Below are 17,287 nucleotides of genomic sequence, written 5' to 3'. Positions count from 1 at the left end.
GACACTGACACACTTTCTCCTCTGCTGGCTGAAGTGCTTTGGCTGCCTGTACTTCACAGCACCCTAGTGAGGATAGTTGTGGCTATGGCACCGTGACTCTGGTCAGCGAGGTTTCTAGAATGCATGTGGGAGTTTTACTCAAAGTCTTTACAGCTGCAGAGGAAGTGGACCGATAGGGTCCTTGCCCAGGGCCAAGTTCACGGGCTAGTGATCTGCTCTTGGGCTCTGTGTTTAGAAGGTTTAATGCTTGAATGTTCCTCTGTCACTGTTCTGAAAACCTTAATAATTTTCAAACAAAGGGACCCTGTAGTTGCACCCTGCCATGGGAGCCACAAATTGTATAGCAAGTCTAACTTGCTCTTGACGAAGGGCTGTGGGACAAGGCTGTGCAAACTGTAAGTGTGGGGTCCTGGCGTCTTGGCGCAGTTCAAGAAGCAGGGATCACTTGTGGAAAGTACACTTTACCCACACTGGCTCTGCCCTGCTGACCTTGTCATCTGGGCAGGTGACCTCACATCTTTGGGTCCCACACTCACGCTTCTTAGAAGACAGCATTTGAGCTCTGTTTTAGCTCAGCCACTCCCCTTGGGGAAGAGGTCAGACCTCCTGAAACTCTCCATTCAGAGAGAAAAAGAGATAAGCCAAAGTATCAACCTAGAGCTACAGAGGGATGGAGACATTAGGCAAGTCCCCACTCACTGCTTCTCAAATCCAGAGGCAGCAGAACACCCTTCTGGGGCTCAGTACCCCCCTACTAGGGGGTGGGGTGCCAGCTGAGGGGGCGGCAGTGGTGCTTATGGCTTGGTGGGGACAGATAGAATAACTGGCACAGCGGCTTAATGATACCCCCGTGTTCTGTCTGCTGGTCCCAGCTGGGAGGGGTGATGATTCTTTCTTTACCCCTCCTGGACACCCTGCTAGGAGAGCCACAGAGAGGGGGAGAATATGTTCAGACTCAGAAGACAAAGGAAAATGATCCTACGACCACAGTGTGAGTGGCCATGGGCAGGGTGCTGGGGCGTGAGAGCTGGGCACAGATTCCAGCTGGAGGGGTGCCGGCTGGGGACTGGGGGGTCTTTCACACCCTGTCAGTGCCCCCAGGGTGAAGTCTGTTTCTGAACAGGCAGAGCTTCTGTTCTCAGCAGCCATAGTCTTTCACAGAAGTATTCCCCTTACCCTAAGTCCTGGCTACACGACTGGACATAGTCCCATTTCACAAATGGAGAAGTAGAGACCTACAGCAATGAGGAAAGAAAGGCTCAGGTGACTCTCTGGAAGCTACACCGGGCCCTGCGAGGGAAATCAGTGACCTGCCGCCAGCCCAGCCTTCTCCCCAAGGTGCATAGGACCTCTGTGTCCCCAGCACTCTTGAGAGAGGAGGGGCTCATCCTGGGGGCTGCAATGCTTCAACTAGGGCACCCCCAAACACGTCCTAAGAAGCCCTCATGGACAAAGGTGAAAGCAGAGAAGGCTCCGGAAGGGGCTTGGCCTGTGGCTCAGTGTGAGTTCCATTTGGCCCAGTGGATAACCTGCTTGGGATGCCTGCATCCTGCATCAGAGGCCCTGCTCTCCTTCTAATTCCAGCTTCCTGCTAACACACTCCCTGGAAGATAGCAGATGATGGCTCAAGTACTTGGATTCCTGCCACCCACGTGGAAGACCTAGATGCAGTTCCTGGCTCCTGGCTTCAGATCCGTCTAGTTCTAGCCATTGCAGCCATTTGGGGGGAAGGAGGGGTGAACCAGAGGATGGGAGATTGACTGTTTTCTCTGTCACTTTGCTTTTCAAATAAATAAATATTAAAACTAATGAAAGAAATCCACCTTGACTCCTAGTCCGGAACACCCATCCACACACACAAAGGTACCTGGGAAATTGAGTTCCAGAACTGGGGGTGAGGGACTGAGCAAGGAGAGAGGTGTGTTCCTTGGCTTATTCATTGTAGGGGGAGTCTGGTCTGGCTCTCTCACTCCTCCCTTCTCTGAGAGAGAGCCCTGTTCTCAACCTGAGGGAACCATACAAGATGAGGCTCTGAGACACTCCCAGATGCCAAGGGCTCTGTCATGTTCATCAGGGAAGGCTTCCCAGAGGAGAGTTCTGAGCACAACAAGAGTGAGCCCAGGCTGAGACCCATTCACAGGAGCCAGCCCCGTCCACCTCCCCAGGCTCTAGGCTCAGAGGGCAGCAGAATGCCTTTACTGTGAAATGAGGCAATAGAAGCTCCAGGCCTGTTGGGAGGTCACTGCCATGACTCCTCAGATAGCACCAACACAATGGATGGCATGTCCCTGTGCAGAACAAACAAACCAGGGTACCTTGCACAGATTCAGTCACGGGCATCTGCAGGCACCTGTTCCCAGGTTGGGGCAGAGGAGGAGCCAGCCTTGGCTCAGATCTTCCAGGTCTTTTTGGCAAAGAGGGGAAATGATCTTATCTCTTCCAAAGGCCTTCTCAGAATGAGCCCAGTATGGTCCCTCTCCCATGACTCCCCCTCACCTGCTCCTCCCAGGATACAGGGGACAGTCAGATAACCCCCACTCCTCCCATACACATACACACACACATGCCCCAAGCCTCCAGACAGCATGCAGGATAAAGGAGTGGGCATGCAGTGAGCAGGACCACTGCTCACCCCAGGTTTGCTGTCCAAGCTCCATAAGGCAAATGCTTGACCAGCAGTGACAGAGCAGGACAGGCAGGGCACTCCAGGGACCAGTCTCCGAGCATCCTTGAGAAAGTCCTGTGACCTCTGTGACCCTCAGTTTACCTCCTTCTGCAAACCCCATCATGGGGCTACCAGGAGATACAGCATAGGTGCCAAGCCCAGCCCCAGGGCCTTAGTACGTTGCTCCTTGTTACCATTATGTTACCATCCACTGACAGAGGACAGGGAGAGGCCCTCTGCACATCCCATGCAGTGCCCAGTCCCATGCCTCTCTCCATTCCCCACAAGTGACAGAAGTCTGGCCAGCCCAGCCCAGGCGGCGCTGGAGAGCCCGTGTTTGGATAGAGGCAGGAAAGCCAGCAAAAGGTTGACTGCTTTTCTCCCCTCCCTCCTTTAGCGTGGGTGACACCGGCAAGAAGCGAGCAGCTGACCCGGGTTTGAATTTAGAGTGTTCATTAATACGATATTATGCCATATGCTCCCGCACACTGTCTCCCTCTAATGCAGCCGCCAATTTGCTGAGCAGCCCTAATTAGTAATGGTATAATGAGAGTATTCAGAGGGTAATGTGGTGGGTGGGGATGGAGGGCCCAGAGCGCCTGGCCAGTGGGGGAGGGGCAGGGCTGAGGGCGAGGGGGACACAGCAAGGGGTCATCTTGACTGGGCTCCTGAGGCTGGAGAGGTAAGACACCCTCCTTTGTTGGCACTCCCCATCCCTCCTCCTCAGGAGCAGAGGCTAGAGGTGGTGGGGTGGGGTGGGGTGGACAGGGCAGCAGGCAAGGAGAAATATCCAGGGTGAAGCAGGAGGTAATGGCTGGTTCTTTGTTTTCCCAGCCAAGCTTGCTCGTGGAGGAACTGTGCTGGTGTGTTTGGTAGCTCTGCGTGTGTGTGTGTGTGTGTGTGTGTGTATGGTATGTTCTCATGCCGGGCACTCTGCTGCCCTCCTGTGAATTACTTTACCAGTTGGTATGTCCACTTGCAGATGGGGACACTGAGGCCGAGGGAGCATCCAAGCTCATTTGGCTGGTAGAGCAGCTCAGGGGGCAAGCTGCAGTGCTAGATGAATGGGAGAGATGGGCATGGACACAGTGACACAACCACTCGTATTCCTATTTGCCTCCTGCCTCCCCCAGCTGCGGCCCCTGGGACCAGACCCCTCCAAGGGCTCCTGGTTGGGAAGCCACTTGCCTGGAGGAGCGGCCCACGCTCCATCCCCATGGCCCCTGCCATGCCAGGTACAACCTCAGCCTGGACAACACACAAGAGAGAAATCAAGGAGAGTATTCGTATCCTTTCCAATCAGGGCCACCTACCTCCGTCTGAGCCTCTGCTGCCAATGTCAGCAGGAGCAAGTGGGTGGACCCTGGAACATATGACTTAGAGATACTGCTGCCAGGGCCACTCTTAGCTCCCTCCATTCCTAGCACGGCTAGCAGCGCTCCCTCCCCAGGTGATCACAGCTTCCTTGCAAACCCTCGCCCAGGAGATGAAATATTTATCACGTACATATTGGTTCCTCCAGTGGCTTTTAGAGAAAGCAAATGAGCCCAACTCTGGGAAGGAAGTGAGTACGAGGCAGGGTGAGTGCAAGAGGAGAGAACAGGGTTGGAAAACCTCCCAGCCTCAGCCTTCCTGCCACCCAGCTCCAGGGCATGAGTTGACCTTCGCTTCCTGGTGCCCCCTGACCTGCCATATCCCTGCCCCTAACCTAACCACCTTCTCCTCCCATCAACCCTGGAGCCCCGCCTCTCCTGAAGGAACAGGTGCTCCTAGCCTTGCTCCCTAACATCAAGGCAGAGCTACAAGGTGTGGCCCACTTGGAGCCAGGCACTGTCCCTGAGGTGGAAAGTCCCTGCCCTCAAGGGGACACAGGCCACAAAAGGCGCCAAGAGTAGAAGACCTATCAGGTGGTGTCCAGGGATCATGAAACCTTTTAACTTGGATGGGCTGGGCAGGCCTGAGAAGGCGTGGCTGCTGGAACTCAACTGCACATGGTGAGACACTCCCCAGGTAGAGGGAACAGACAGCGCCAAGGCACAGAAGTCTGGACGGGCTTGGAAGTCCCCAGGCACAGTCAGAAGGGCAGTGTGAACCTGACCCCATGCAGAGCCAGTCTGGAGAAATCTCAGGGCCCCCACCACACAAGACCTTGTAGGACACCAAAGGGCTCAGGGTTTATTCTAAAAGCAAAGGAAGGCCTTCAGATGCAGGAGAAAGAGCACTGGATTTGGAGCTGAGGACCTAAGTGTGAGTCTAATGAATTCACTAACAATGACAGGGAAGTCCTCTTTCTGTTGTGAGTGAAGCACTCCCTGCCACTTGTCCCTAGGTGGTCCCCAAATATTTGCTTGGGCGATATCAAGTCAGGAGCTTCAGAAGTCTGGCACAGAGCAGGACCTAAGAAGCCTGTTGTTCAGCAAGTATTTAATGAGCAACAACTGTACACCTGGAACTATGCTTAGTGCCAAGACACAGCTATGAACATGGCAGACCCAAGAGTATGAACTGAGTGAGCTGAACTGACTCGTTTCATAGATGAGCAAGGTCAGGATCCCATAGCGCTAACCATACTGGAGCCCAGACTCTCTGACTACTGATCCCATATCCTCCCCAGGATGCAGATAACGAGTGTCTGTCCCTTCTCTGACAGTTTCTTCTACACCAGGGTCTGGGTGGCCCTGCTTGGAAAGAGGAGGGAGTCTCCTGAAGGATGGGAAGCTTGCTGCAGTGGCCGTGATGTGCCCTGCAGGACACACAGGATGGAGGGGATAGAGAAGGATGGTAGGCCAGAGGGTCTGTGACATGCATGTGACACAGAAGGCAACCATGTCACAGAGCAGAGGAGGAGCGGGCCAAAGCCCTGGAAAGGGACTTGAGCCCATGTTTCCAGCCACGCGGAACTATGTGAGTCTTCCAAGTGTGTAGAGCAGGTGGCATTGTCAGGCTTGCTCCTAAGAAGGCCCTAGCAACTGTGCTGACTATATGGGAGGAAGGTGGAGGCAGGGAATTCCTAAGGCCAGCAGCAATCCCACCGTCCAGGCAAGCATGCATGGACATCCCACAAAGCAGTGTCTGGGAACCGCAAAGAACCATCTGAAAGCCCTGCGGAGGAGACAGGCATCAGGGAGCCGACCAGGAGTGAGCAAGCGCAGGGACCAGAAGGGAAGGTGGGAGGAGACAGAGCTCTCTGGGCAGCTGGGAGATTTAGCTGTCCTTTATTGATTTCACGAACATTTCCTGAGCACCTGCAGAGGGTCATCCCTATGCCATTCAGGCAGGAAATTGAGCAAAATTGTGCAAAACTTGAAGGCTGGTGATTTGTGCTCTTCCTGGGATGGGAATGGGAAAGTAGGGCGGGGAGTGCGAGGGGTATGTGGGCAGCTGGTGACCATCTCAGAGCCTTGATTTTGCTCTCCATAAAAATCATAAAATGGAGCATTTCAAAGGACAGTCACCCTCTCCCCAGACACTTTTCAGGACCAGGGAGATGCTGGCTAGCTGGAAGCTTTCTCTGAAGAGAAAACTCCAGAATTCTGTGGACTATGTCTGTGGAAATGATGAAGGAGGCAGGTAGAAAGGTTGGACTGCCCTCTGAGGATGGGGTAGCACAGCCAGGAGCCCCCTGGGGAGCATGCAGATGGGACTTGGAGCCTCTGCTTCCCACCTGGGGACACATACATAGGAAATGACACTTGGGAGCAGACACAGAGCCAGGATTGGAAAGCAGGCTGCCTGATGCCCACACCTGGCACTAAACCTTCTCCCAGATCTCCTCCCATAGCCCAGCCAAGCCCTGGAGCCCCCTGCCCTGGCATTCATGTTACTGAGGGTCATCTCCTGTGCCCACTGCAGTGTGGGGACTGCAGGATCCAGGGTGCCCTCCTGGGAAGGGAAGCGTGAGAAGAACAGTGAGGGAGATCAAACGTGGACCTGCCGAGATGTGGAGAGAAAAATACTCTTGAGCGGCTTGGACCCATCAGAGCACAAGTGAGGAGGCCCCTTCCTCATGTGCTGGGGTGGGGGACTGAGCCCCAGGGCCCCTTTCTTCGTACCCTGCCACCAGTTTTCCAGGAAGTTTGTTCTCCCCCTGCCTGCCCCCTCCCACCAGGGTGAAGGTTTGTGGGGAATGTTCTCCCGCAGAACTCGGCATGAAATAAATTCCATTCTTACTCTGCAAATGACACTGCACATAAATATTCAGTAAATTAGCAGCACGCTTTTATAGATTTATCAGTCATTGCAGGCACAAAATGACAGGCAATGTTGTAGCTGAAATATTAATGCTGACAAATTAATGATTTCTGAGTAAATGATGTCATTTTTGCACCGTTTCATTAAAATTTACTCACTTCTGCTTCATTTCTAGACCTAAAAAAAATTAAAATCATTTCTTTCTCTCTTTCTTCTTTCTTTTTAGTGTGGGATCGGTTCCCAAACCTGAGAGGGACATAAATTTTGCTCAGCGGCACCCCGGAAACAGAGGTGACGAGCCAGACAGGCCTAGCGTTCTTCATCTCAGACCATGGGGAGAGACACCTCTGGGTCCCAGAGAGGCCCTGTACCTCCATCTTCCTCTATCCCACCATTGCAAAGCTAAGGCTTTGGGTCAAGGAGAAGTAGTAGTGGGATATGTGGGGGGAAGATAGGGAAGGTGTGACATGGTGGGAGGCAGGGAGAAGTTTTGACAGGCTTCCTCACCGCCTATCACATACAATCTTCTGCGACACTTTGGGAATCAGTCAGTCCCGCACGCCTATAGTAGGAGTAGATATAGGGGGAGATTGGCAGAGGCTTTCAGGAAGCAACAGGTTCAAGTTCAAGTCTCAGCTGATCACATATTCCAGCATTTCCTGAACGAGTTCTGTCACCTCCCAGAGCCTTGGTGGTTAAGTCCCTGCTTGGGACCTTGCACTCAGCTGGTTCCAGGCCCAGCCCCTCTACTTCCCATCTAGTTTCCTGCTGATGCACACCCTGGGAGGCTCAAGTCCTCAGGTCGCTGCCTGCATCTGGGACACCTGGATGGAGCATGTTGTGGGCATTTAGAGAGGGAATCAGGGGGTAAAACTCTGTCCTTCTGCCTTTCAAGTGAAATATAAACAAAGAAATAAATAGAAGAATATCTTAAAAGCAAACAGGATGGGGTGTACTCCCTGGGGAAGCAGGGGCTCTGCAGTGCTGATCACCTGTGCTGGAAGGGAGCCCGGTGCCTTCTGCCACGCGGTTTGTATAAAGGTGAGTAAAGGCTGTAACACAAACAGGCCTCTCTCACCTCAGGTCAGGAAGAGCTGGTGTCAGGGGCAGGAAAGGCACACAGTGAGGCAGAGCAGCAAGGCGACACAAAGGAGAGGCCGAGGCAGCAATGAGCACGTGGGTGCTGGAGCCGGTGGAGCTGCCGAGTCGTTGTTGTATCTGGCCATCTCTGGGATAATTTGTGTCAGAGCCAGCCTCCTCCTATCTGCTGCCCGGCTCCCTGGCCACTGATAAAATTGAAGTGGAAATGAAGTTGGAGGCTTGGAGCTTACCCAGCTTAACAACTCTAGCAGGGTTGGGGGAGGGTGGCACTCTGCCCAGGGCAGCTGCACCCTCCTGCCCTCTGCCACTGACCTTGGTGCTGCCCTTGGCCAGGTGGGTCCAGGGTGCAAGAAAGAGATGGTGAGGGAAGGAACCCCCTTGTATAGCTGATAACCACAGATCCTGGCCCCAATAGGGTGGTCCTCATATGGAGAGGGAAAGGGGGCAGCCTGATGCCAGAGACTGAGCTCATACCACCTCTTAGCAAGTGCCAGACGCTTATGATGAGTTGTTTTTGCCTTGAAGTCTCCCTCTGGGATGAAGTCGGTCCAGTGATGGTCTTGGGCAGTTGGGAGATGCCCAGAGGCTGAGCTGGCCCAGGGAACCCTAAGGGAGTGGTTGAATTTGCACCCAAGTCCTGCCCCCTACTCTCATTTCCACACACTATAGCTGTAGGCATCACCACCATGCTCTGCCTTCACCCCAAGCTATCTAAAGAAGACAAGATGGGCAGGAGAGGAGCCAGGCCCTGGCAGGTATGTGCACCTGTCACCAAGCAGGCCTTCAGTCCTGCTGGCTGAGCTTCTAGCCCCCCTGGAGAGGTCGGTATTACCAGGGGAGGAGCCTGGGTCTGAGAACAAGCTGATGCAGGAATGGAGCTTTGCTCTGCGACACTGAAGCTCCCGGACAGTTCAGAATGATGTCTGTTAAGGTTGTACTGTGTTTTGGTGGGGGGCTGGGGCAGCCCTGAGTTGATAGTTGGCTCTTGTAATGTTACTTAGTTATTATTTACTTATACACGATAATTACTATTTTAATTTATAAATCGGCCCCTAGCTTGGGGCCTGCCGCCACCTCTTTTCCTCAGTCACTCTACCAGCTTCTGGCTCTCCCAATGTCCAAAGCCTCCAGCTCCCTTATGCAGTACCATCCTCACACAGTCCCTTCCTTAGCAACGCTTTCTCAAAAGCAACATTTTCCTCAAGTTTTGTCGGCGTTTTACCAATCCTTCTGGCAGTACTGATGCCCACTGATATACCAGGATATATACCCCGGAGTTTTTTCAGTTGAACATAGAAAAGTAATCCAGCAGGAATACTCATTAGGTCACAAGAAACTCTGAAAAACTTTCCAGGGAGGGCCCTGCTTGGTGGCCTAGCAGCCAAAGTCCTCGCCTTGAATGCGCCAGGATCCCATATGGGTGCCGGTTCGTGTTCCAGCAGCCCCACTTCCCATCCAGCTCCATGCTTGTGGCCTGGGAAAGCAGTCAAGGATGGCCCAAAGCCTTGGGACCCTGCACCCGTGTGGGAGATCCAGAAGAGCTCCTGGCTCCTGCCTTCGGACAGGTTCAGCTCCAGCCTTTGCAGTCAGTGGGGGAGTGAATCGTTGTACGGAAGATCTTCCTCTCTGTCTCTCCTCCTCTCTATATATCTTAGTTTGCAATAAAAATAAATCTTATTAAAAAAATCTAACCTTTCCAGGGAACTGGGTCACACAGGGTCACACAGACCCTGTGCTGAGCCCACATGGCCACAGAACAGAAATCAAGCAGAGACAGAGCTAACCAAGTCATGGTTTCAAAAAGCAGAGTATCACTTCTGTGTTATCCATAGCTTCAAAGGAAATCAACAGAAACATGGATCCATGTGTGAGACTGGATGGTAATGTCTGTGCTTAGCATCCACGTTCGTAGAGGGCAGTGCAAACAGAACTGGAATTCACAGGTCACATGTGCCATCAGTGCTGCCAGCAGCTGTTCCCAGCTCTTTGCCTTCTGAACAAACCCAGAGTAGATTCTCTCTGATTTTCCTTTCTTTCAAGGCACTGTCACACATGTTTATGCCACTTGGTGTCTGGCCCCTGGTTCAGCTGTCCACTCTCCTAGGGAAGGAGCTAGAGCTGTTTCATGATCATTGTCCTCTCAGCATCTGGCCTGGGGCTTGGCACACAGTAGGTGTTCAACAAGTGTTTGTGGAAGGAATGAATGCATTGTCACGGAAGCCACAGTAAGCTGGCTCTTTACAAGCACATGTAATGCATCATGTGTCAGCTTCAAGTGCAGCTTGTCATGTCAGCCAAATTTTGTTTTTACAGTTCTTCCTTGACAGGACTTGATTCTTCTCACCAGGTGAGACAGCTTGGGTGAGCTATTGTTTTTTAATTTTTGTTTTAAGCTTATTTGAGAGACAGTACAAGCTCCCATTTACTGATTCACTGTGTGTGTGTGTGTGTGTGTGTGTGTGTGTGTGTGACCTTACAAACTCAAAGTCTTACACAAACTCCCAATCTCAGCATCATTAGAGGTCGCCTCCCCTGCACCTGCAGTCCCTGTCTCCACCCCTTGAGGCACTCTACAAGAGCTGCAGGGATCTTTTCACACCCATTTCCCTCAAGGAACCACATGAAGTTCTCCTAGTCAAACCTCCCAGGTACATGGTGTTCACAGCTCTTTGGGGCCCTCTCACGACCTGCTTCGCACAGGAGCCTCTTGTGCTCTGCTCCACTGGCCTTTCAGGTCTGAAAGTTCCCAAGAAAGTGACCTTGACTTCCCAAAGAAAGTGACTTTCAGTTACCATCCCTGGATCCCTGAGGTCCAGCATGGTGCCCAAAATCCATCAGGAGCTCAAAAATCATTTCATAGAGTTAAATACTTTGTATCTTTTGCTAATTTATCAAATATTTTTTCAAGTTTTTTAAATTACAGAAACAATAAAGTAACATCAAATACAATTTTGAGAAAAGAAAGAAATACCTATAGTCCTATCCATGTAAGTCAACACTCACTCATTCTTTTCCAATCTCTGTTTTTATGTCTGAAGAGTATTTTATAGTGCTGTTAATACCGCATGTGTGTAGTGCTTTTTTCCCCCATCTCACAATGAATTGTTACCATAATTATCTGTTAGATCACAGAGGAAGTTTCGAAACATTGCAGAGAGTCAATAATACACAGAACATGTGTCCAGACCACAATGCAAGAAAATCAGCAATTGGCCACAGAAGGAATATCTTAAAATTAAAAACTAAACTTCCAAATAACTCATGGTTAGAGTAAGTCAGTAAAAAAGCAATGAAATATTTAGAATGAAATAGTAAGGAAAAGGTTAACAATTCTAAACCACTATATTCTGTGTGCAGGAACTGAATGAACATTTAAGTCAACGGATGGGAGCCAGTGTTCTTACTATTGCAGAGGAAAGTTACAGAGAGGAAGCAATCTAACTGGAATGGCTCATGCGGGGATAGCTAAAATTTGAAGACATCGGTGTGAACTGATACTCACATGTAGATGGTTATATAGAATTTTGTATATATAAGGTGCACACATGTGTTGTGTCACCTATGATGTTGTAGAAGCAAGGACTCTCAGTAGCAACTACCATAGACAGTGTTCAGATCTTGTTTTCTAACGCCATTCTCTGCTAACAGGAACCAGGGTCCTTGGGCAAATGTCTGATTCTAGATCTAAAGCAGGAAGTACACTAGGTGAGTGTGCAGTACCTCACAGGGCAGAAAATTACGGAACGCGCTCCACTGTCAAACAACTCACTGATGGGCGGATGGATGGCTGGGAGCCACAGAAACTAGCGAAAGAGCTCCCAGTGGCCAGAGCTGGAACAATTTGAACGATAAAACAAATAATGTGCTATTGGATTACAACCCAAAGTAAACAAATAGCCATGAATCCACACTGATACAAATAAACAGTTAAACAGCTTAATTAACAGGGAGACCAATCTCCTGTGCAGAATTTCAAATATTTTATATAGGAACTCAGTTCTGGTGGCAGAGTAAAGCTCCCGCTTCTTAGGTGTGGGCTTGCCTTCTGAAGAGCTTGGTATGGAAACAGGGAATAGGTGACCCTCCAGCATAACATAGCACAGCACCCTGAGAGCATTGCCCCAGGCCACTTGCAGTACAAATCCTTGGTATGACTGCATGAGAAGTCATCGAAACGACACCTTGCTTCTGCAATCTGTTGCTTAAAAACCCCACACTCCAGAATATCAAGAGAAGAACATGAGATGAAGCCCTGTCGGGGAACATTCTACATCTTAAAACTGTCAGGGTCATGCAAGACAAGGACCACCTGAGACACAATGACAGACAGGAGGGGCTGAAGGAAACGTGATGTTTTCACATGTTATCCTAGATGCATTCTTGGCTGAGGAAAGGTATGAACATAAAAACAAATGAAATCTGAATTGCAGAATGGATTGTGATAAGTAATAGCACATTGGTTCATTCACTGAGTACATAAGACATTAATGTGGGAGTAGAGTGGGTGCTGGGGTCCAGAAATAAGCTCCACTTGAGACATTAGCAATCCATACTGCCGTGCCTGAACTGGAGTCCCGGTTACTGTTCTTCTGCTGCAGCTTCTTGCTAATGCATTCTGGGAGGCATCAGGTGAAGGCTTAAGAGCTGGGGATCCTACCACTGGTGTGGCAGACGTGGATGGAGCTCTTGGTCCTGATTTTGGCCCAGCACAGCCCTGGTTAACTGTGGGCATTGGGGTGGGGTAGGGGAACCAGTGGCTAGAAGATATCTCTGTATTGCTCGCCTTCCGACTATATTAAAATGAATAAATACACATTAAAAAAACCCACGGGTGAAACTCCATGGTGAGGACTATATGGCAACTTCCTTATTTTTATAATTAATTTTATTTTTGATGTTGTTTACACAGTTGAGAACTGTGGACCAGTGATTAGGGTGGGGAGAATCCAGATATGGGGGAAAGTAGATGAGACAATTGCTTCCAATATTTTTTTTTCTTTCTGTATCTGGGGGAAGGGAGGAGAGAAGAGGAGAGGGCCACTCTTAGCAGCCTAACTGTATCAGAACCTGGGGATGGGGGATGGTCACTTGTTGCCATCCTAGGATCCCCGGTGTGGAGCACTGTTCTGAGGGTACTGCTTACGTGTTTTCAATAGTCCTGAGATGTTGGTTCCTGCCCGCGACCCAAGCATGTGCCTTGTGGTAACTTTCTAACTTCACAATATTTCTGTAAGTATAAAATAATTAAAAAATAAGAAGTTTATTTAAAAAATATAGTTAAAAAACCCAAATACAGTTTGTGAGGCATAGCTAAAACAGCTCTTTTAGAGAGAAATTTATAAACTTTAAAAAATATATATTTATTTACTTATGTGCAAAGCAAAATTACAGAGAGGGAGAGACAGGGGCAGAGAGAGATCTTTCATGTGTCCACTCTGCTCAAATACCTCAATGGTCAGGGCTGGGCCAGGCTGAAGCCAGGAGCGTCATCCAGGTCTCCCACAGCAGTGTAGAGGCCCAAACATTTGGGTCATCCTCTGCTGTTTTCCCAGGCACATCAACAGGAAGCTGGCTCAGAGGCAGAGCATCCAGCACACAAACTGGCACTCATACGGCTGCTAGTACCACTGTGCTGACCCTGGAAATTTATAAACTTGAATGTATGTCTTCAGGCCATTGGCTTGCTCATTGAACATCTGCAGCTCCTTGCCTTCTGGAATGTACTAGGTAGGATGCACTTTCTAGTCCCTCTCCATTAGCTGGGGTCACTGAGTTATGAGCTGAAGTGACCTCACCTCACTGTTCCACTGTGTCTTTTTTTTTAATGATTTATTTATTTTTATTTGAAAGGCAGAGCCAGGAGCTTCTTTCAGGTCTCCCACATGGGCACAGGGCTCCCAAGAACTTTGGCCATTTTCTACTGCTTTTCCAGACTATAAGCAGGGAACTGGATGGGAATAGAGCAGCTGGGACACAAGCTGGTACCCATACGGGATGCTGATGCCGAAGATGGTGGATTAGCCAACCATGCTACCACACTGGTTCCTCTAAAAAAATGGGGGGGGGGGTGGGGAGAGTTGTTCAGGAACAATAATTCTGTGGATGGCTGCTGGTGAGAGTTATGTGACACTATGGCTGCACTGAATGCCACTGAGCCACACACTTAAAAATGCTCACAAAGATAAATTAATGCATATCCTACAATGATAAGCATTGGGAAGACACCCAGCCTCTTCCCACAGGCCCTCTCCGGTTCCCTCTCCTGACCTGCCCTGGTTTTGGGAAAGTTCAGCTGATCTCTAGGCTTGTTAAGCTCTTGGCACAGGGACACACTTAGATTCTTAAGGATAGGAGCCTTGCTTTCTCACTGAGTTTTTCATTTGAAGATTTATTTATTTATTTGAAAGGCAAAACAGTTACAGAAACAGAGGGAGACATAAAAAGAGAGGTCTTCCACCTGCTGATTTACTCCCCAAATGGCCACAACAGCTGGAACAAGGCCAGGCCAAGGCCAAGAGCCTTGTTCCAGCTAATATATATATATATATATATATATATATATATATATATATATATATACACACACACACACATACCCTGCCCCTTAATACTGTTGATCAGCCCAGGATTGAATGAATACTTGAAGGAATGGCCATGTTTTTTGCTTTCTGTGCTTCACTCATCCTGGATAGCAGATGTTGTAGGGCCTTAGCAACAGGAATACTCCCAACTTGACCACTGTGGCATGATGGAAAGAACCCAGGCTTTGGAGTCAGCCGGCTGGGACTGCGATCTCGTTCATCCACAGCGGCCTCAGAGGAGGACACAGCCACCTGCCTGGGACGCTGAGAGAGCCTGTGGATCTGAGCATCTGCTTCTCTTTGGTCCCAATGTCCCCTGCAGGTCCCTCTGGTCATGTCAGGCAGCAGAGGACAGGAACCCTTGTTGAGGATGCAGAATGCTCACAAGATTTCAACTGTTTTCTTTGGGGGTAACTGTAGGCTCACATTCAGTTGTAAGAAAAAGAGTGAGGTCCCACAGCTCCTCCACGTGAATCCGCTTAGGATAACATCTTCCATCTTGCAGTGTCATGTGTAGGCAGGATGTTCTCACTGCTGCAGCCCCTGCCTTGCTCTGCCTGCATCAGCTTCACACATGCGACTGTGCATGTATATGCTTAGTTCTCCACAACTTCATCTCCTGGGGTATGGCAAAGGAGCTGTGTGGATCCCTGTGTTAGCCTTCACTTTCTAAATTTAATCCTGATCACTTTGGGATAAGCAAAGATTTCTCTTGTTAAAACATTTTATTTACTTTTTCTCATTTTATTTAACAACAGGACAGAGAAAGAGAGGAAATCTTCCATCTGCTGATTCCTTCCCTAAATGCCCATATCTGCCAGGACTGGGCCAGGCTGAGGCCAAGACTCTGGAATTCCATCTGAATCTCCCATGTGGGTTGCAGGGACCCAAGTACACAAGTGATCGGATGCTTCCTGGAGTGGCTATTAGCAAGAAGCCTGAATTGGAAGCAGGACTGGGATTCAAGCCAAGGGATTCTGATAGGGGATGCCAGCATCCCATTGGCATCCTAACTGCTGTGTAAAATACTTGCCATCATTTCACCCTTTTATAGTTCACTGTCCTTAGCTTTGTAAAGGGCTGCCGCTTCAAAAGGCCACCTACCCTACACGGATAAGTAAGGCTTCTTTCAAAGTTTTACACACTTCCACCAAAGTTCCTTGTGTTCTCCCCATCCTACAGGCTACTTCTAGAGTTGGACTGACTGACAGGTGCATTGGAGTGTTCCCGACCCACCTCCTTGAAGAAGTGCTCCTGTGTCCCCTGAGAGCCCCTGTGCCGGAGAAGGGGTCCTGTGCCAGCAGAGGCCATGAGTGGCCAGGCAGCTGCCTATACTGGAACTGCACTTCATTTGCCCATTTCTGATTCCCTGTGTCTCTGAAACTGAAAAAAATTCATCTTTCCTGGTACCTTGTTGGCAGGGATGGCTGGCTCCTGGGAGCTCCTAGTGGGGTTAGGTCCAGCCTGGGCCAGTAAGGGCCCAAGCTGTTCCCACCTTGGTAAGCTCTGAATCTCCTGCCTTGGAGGTCCCCCTTGGAGCTGCAAGGAGCAGGTCTGCACACTTGGGTGTTTGGGATGGTAAAGGAGCTGTTGGTAAGATCAGGGACCCAGACTCTCACCATAGTCCTATCTGGTAGACTCATGTTCACTGATAGGGGTAGTGCCCATCAAAGGCACCTCTTCCTTTGTCCCCTGGAGCTATATTTCTTTGGGGGTGCTTTGTGGTGACAGGCCTCCTGTGACCCTATACACCCTGTACACCACCTGCAGAATGGGACTGAGAAGCACTCAGAGGTGGCTATCCCCAAGGTTGAGCCATGTTGCATAGCCCCTGGCTGGCCGCAAGTGCTCCATGCCCTAGGCCTGGCTTCCTCTGCTCTCCTGTCACTGCTCCGTCATGTCCCTCCACTGAGGCTGGACTTGCTGTTTGCACTGAACATGCCTTTTTGAACCAAGTCTCATCCTGAGGGTGGGGGTTGGGGACCCAAACAGGTGGTGTCTAATCAGGGACTAAAGATGACACCATTCTCCTGCAGCTGCAGCCCTGTTTCTCAGCCCTTCTAAGACATGCATGATTTTATAGGATTAACTTGCTTGCTCAGACTCCCAAAGAAACCCCAGTCTCTCCTGCTCCTCCACCTTCAGGGCCCAGACAGAATAACTCAAGGTCCCGTGGCAGGGAGTGAATGGGACCGAGAGGAGAAGCAGAGCTCAGGTCTTGCTGCTTTTCTTCCATGGCTTTCACTACCCCCAGTCCTGCCTCCAGCCCATGAAACCCAGCACCCGGGGGTGTCCCTGGAGGAGTGGTGACCCTCTCTCTTTACAAGGAGGCAGGATTGGGCTAATAAGAACCAGCTGCATTGGTGGTGGGACCTACTCCACCCCTCCCTATCCTTTCTCTGATAGCTGTGAGAAACTGATGACAACCTGTTTGACCTCTGACCTCCAAACTTGACCCGCTGCTAATACCTCCAGCTGCTGATTGCTGGCCAAGTCCTTTGTCTCGGGCTGTTTGGAAGCCAGGACAGACAAATGATTTCTATTTGTCCTCTGGTGCCGCGGATGGAGCTGATCGATAGGAATCGCGAATGATGTCAAGGATTTGTCACACGGTTTGTGAATGACAAAAACGCTCCTCAACTCCTCCTGCACCTTCTCCTCCCCACCCCACAAAGAGACACCTTTTGGGAGAAAGCGACTGAACGCCAGAGAAGGCCTATCGATTTTTTTTTTTCTTTCTTAAATAGCA

General features: G+C 50.2%; 1 long non-coding RNA gene across 1 annotated transcript; it reads left to right on the top strand.

The window, feature by feature from the left end:
- The first annotated feature begins 11,556 nt into the window (after positions 1 to 11,556).
- LOC131482321 (uncharacterized) lies at positions 11,557 to 15,953 on the top strand. The gene is made up of 3 exons (XR_009246898.1): positions 11,557 to 11,662; positions 12,180 to 12,351; positions 15,721 to 15,953. It is a non-coding gene; the product is annotated as an uncharacterized LOC131482321 (long non-coding RNA).
- The last annotated feature ends 1,334 nt before the right edge of the window (positions 15,954 to 17,287 follow it).

Source organism: Ochotona princeps, chromosome 17, assembly GCF_030435755.1.
Source record: "Ochotona princeps isolate mOchPri1 chromosome 17, mOchPri1.hap1, whole genome shotgun sequence".
Classification (NCBI taxonomy): domain Eukaryota; kingdom Metazoa; phylum Chordata; class Mammalia; order Lagomorpha; family Ochotonidae; genus Ochotona; species Ochotona princeps.
The sequence above is the reverse complement of the archived record's forward strand: the minus strand, read 5'-3'. Positions and strand labels throughout refer to the sequence as shown.